The sequence below is a fragment of the Limulus polyphemus genome, unplaced genomic scaffold (genome assembly GCF_000517525.1).
Source record: "Limulus polyphemus unplaced genomic scaffold, Limulus_polyphemus-2.1.2 Scaffold2776, whole genome shotgun sequence".
In the NCBI taxonomy this organism is placed as follows: Eukaryota; Metazoa; Arthropoda; class Merostomata; order Xiphosura; family Limulidae; genus Limulus; species Limulus polyphemus.
In genome coordinates this window covers 123185-127085 of record NW_013668386.1, presented here as the reverse complement: position 1 = coordinate 127085, position 3901 = coordinate 123185, and the positions used below count along the sequence as shown (strand labels likewise).

The window sequence follows — 3901 nt, the reverse complement described above, 5'->3', positions numbered from 1 at the left end:
TACTCGTGGTGGGCAGAACACAGATAACTCATTGTGTAGCTTTGTGCTTAATTACAAACAAACAATCTGTGCTCTGCCCACCACAGTTATCGATACCCGGTTTCGAGCAGTATCAGTCTGCAGACATACCGCTGTGCCACTGGAGGGGGGGATGCATCAAGAGTAAACTGTCATGCTAATTATTTTTATTAATGATAACAGTAATATAAGCTGCATGTTTATAACACAGTTTTAGATATTTCCCCTTTCTTTATAGGTAATTCGTTCATCTGTGATTGTTCAATTAAAGAGTTCGCTCTTATCTTGAAAGAGAAACTCCAAATCGATGGTGGCGAACAATGTTCCGGACCCTCATCTTTGTTAGGAAAGTACCTGACAGAAGTGGACTATGGTTCTATGACCTGTGCCAACATCAGCGACATTTGTCAGAGTCCTGCTCTCAACACTAGACATTTATCAGACGACGTCAGTCAGTCACCTGAAAACGCCGTCGGTACTGGTACCAATACTTACACGAACAATTATCCGTTTTTTAGAGACTCTACAAAATCCAGAACAAACGTGAACTCTACTCATTCATCAAGGATTGCGACTGTTACCAGTACTCACATTGACACCACTAGTGCCAGTTCTTTCGTGGGAACTACTGATACCAGTACCTATGCGTATGAAATTTATCCACCAGAGGTCACTGCTACTTCGACTGTCTTAAAGGCAGTTTCTGTTATTCCATTTCAAGCTTTTAACATTACAAATTTCGCTAGAGCGCATGACTCTTTCGACAATAGTTTCTTTACCAGTTTACAAGAAACAAAATACAATTCACTTTTAATCGCGTGGGACCTTTACCGACACGAGCCACCAGACCTATGCAGACTTCAGCTGACAGTCTCGACGGACTCAGAGGTTATTTTGGACAAAACTGGAATAAATTGTTCTGATGGCACTTATTTAATGAAGGGTTTAAAAGAAGAGAAGCATTACAATATTTGCATAATAACTATTCATCTGATGTGGCCTGACCAAATAAATTGTACAACCTTTCACACAAATGGCACACAGAGTGCATTAGAGTCCACTGGAGGCATCGTTCCGGTATCAGTGATTACTGGTGTCATCGTGCTAATTGTCCTAATAATAATACTAGTCACTGTGTTGATCATAATTTTTCGGAAAAAAATAATTTCGAAAGAAAATGAAACTTCTTCAATAAAGATCAGAAGACGTTCTGGATCCTACAGTGTTAATGAAACATCTAAAATTTAATATCAGAAGAAGACCAAACGCAGCTCTTTGTTAAATAAAAGACTAAATCTAAATAGCTGTCTTATGTTGGACCACCGTAGTTTTTTTTTTCACAGTTGATAAGTATTCTTTTATTATTGTTTATGTGAAAACTGTTAAACTTAAGTGATTATGCCACCGACAGTTTATGTTCTTATCCCATCAGTTTTTATTGACCAAATGACGTTTTTGCACAACTGATATTTTTAAAAGTATTGAAAAGTAAGTCGTCGTTATTAGCTGGTTTCTCTGGGAGCTATTGGTCGACTTCGGTTAACAGGTTTAACTTTGTTTATAAGATTTAATTTATTTGTTTATTTTAAATTGTCAGAATATTTTGTTTGTTTGTTCACGTAGCCAAAAATTAAATAAATGAAAAATAGTACAGATGCCCAATAACCTTTCTGGACATGATATGAGTTTGGGAAGTTTTGGATATACATCATTATCAATGTACTAATTTTCTTTATCAAGATGGTCTAGTACGTCATTAGAAAATAAATATATATATATATAAGTTCTGAACAACACCTAGTTACATTTGCATAACTTACTTTGTTTGGTTATCTTTCAAACTGAAGCGGTTTCAATTAAAAGTTCATATAAACAATCAATGTGACGTGCATGTATCGGACTGAACTATTTTAATGTATCAGAATAAAACTTGTATTTTTGACTAAATTTCCCTTATTCTCTGATATAGTCACTTTTATTTTTATCACAGAAAACCTGGTCTTATACATATATTAAACGAGAATTTAATTGGAAACACTTAATGAAGTTTATGGTATTTCCTTCCAGATAGTCCTAGACATGTGTCGAGCTGTACGATGCAGATGTATACTAGGTGTCAGGCTAGATGTTTCGAAATGATTTTTTTTTATATTTAAAATCTCTGTAAATCTACAAAACCAAGACATTAATCAGAACTTGGCATTCAAATTCAAGATCTTCAAACAACTAATATTTTTGTGTATAATCAACTAAATGCTTCTACTTTTACCCTTTAGTGTTAGGCTCACTTGGGACCTCATTTAGAGTCTCTGAGTTTTTTTTTAAATAGCTAAAAGTTGTCTGTAACTTTAATATAAAATATCGGACGTGGGACTTTTTCTCTAATTTTAATTGTATAAAAATGTATAATATATCAAGTCTGCAGATGTCTACATTACTCACTTATGGAATGATTAGTGAATCACGTGAAGGTCAAGATTCCTTGATCTGTTATTGAAACTGAATAATTGAAAGCTCAATAATTTGAGGCATAGTTTAAACAGGTTCATTAAGTTGATCAGGAAATTAACAGTAAAATGAATAGCTCTTCTTTATATTTTTGTTATATTGAGATGTCATATAAAATGTATTCTGGTTTTTGTAACTTTCTATTTGTTAATTTTTATGGCTTTCTTGTGGTGTCCTTGTCGTGGTAAAACATGGGAACAGTTGCAATCCTTTTTTTGTCAATAGGAAGTAAACTCCGTGTATTCTCTTGACCAATGAGAAGCTTGCATCACCTTCAAACAAGTTTGGGTATTTAGGGGAAGGACACAGTTGCCTCAGGTGAGTTATGGTGATAAATACTGTTTTTTTGGGGGGGGGATTAGCTCATGTTCACTTTATAACTTCAGAGTCCTGTTGAATCCTTGATTTTCATATTTTAGAGCTAATAAATTATTTTACATTTTATGCTCTGCATTCCTTCCTTTCGAATAAAATTCAACAACTCTCCGTATATCCTTGAACTCGATTCATTACTGCGATGCTAGTGTTACTTACGGACACAGAAATTGACAAAAAGATAACGTGTGAAATAATATATACTAAAACAACTAAAAAATACAGTAATTTTGAACGTGTTTCTTTTTCATTTATATGTGCACATATCCTATTGTTATAGACATAAATGAACTGTATTACAGTTGAGCACGAATGTATCTTACTATAACGGACGTAACGTGTATATATGTATCTATCTATGTATATGACCGAAATAATAAATACACTGTGGCGTGATTTATCGTATGGCACCATTACATAATTTCACACTTTGAGTATTCAAGATTCAGACAATTAGAAAAGTAACTGTGATATGTGCAACAACCATTTCTTTATCACAGAACACAATTTTGAATAATAGTACTCTCCTCACAAGAAAAACACGACTTGCATTGGGCTGTACGTGAGGGTTTGGTTATATCTTTATTGATGTAATTTGTAAATATAATACTAAAAAATGTAGTTCTTGGAAAAACTGTTAATTTTTTTTTGCTAAAGGGTACCACTTTTAATATATAAAAACACTACAGGTTATATTAGCACAATCCGAACACTTTTCCCGTGTAGTTCTCCCCCCCCCCAAAAAAATACTTTTTTTAGAATATGTTTACTTTATATATATATATATATATATTTAAAGAGTAATGAATACTACGATTAGTAATTACTAGCACAAATAGCCACAGCGGCGTTTGTGTTAGTTTTATAAATTTTGAAACTTACTTAACTTACTTAATTTCAAATTTATTTTTAAATCACACTGGTATTTTTAATTCAAGGTCCAAATAAAAATTAATGTCGACAAAACAACCTTAGCTTAAAGATTACAACAAAAACGCAT

At 33.2% G+C, this 3901-nt stretch overlaps 1 protein-coding gene across 1 annotated transcript in view; it reads left to right on the top strand.

Annotated features, from left to right (window-relative positions):
- Window positions 1-3901, top strand: part of LOC106467878 (peptidyl-prolyl cis-trans isomerase FKBP8-like) — a 40960-nt gene that overhangs the window by 2301 nt on the left and 34758 nt on the right. The window contains exon 2 of the transcript XR_002612497.1: window positions 257-2844. The gene's annotated coding sequence lies outside the window, so the exon portion shown is untranslated. The remainder of the gene's footprint in view (window positions 1-256; window positions 2845-3901) is intronic.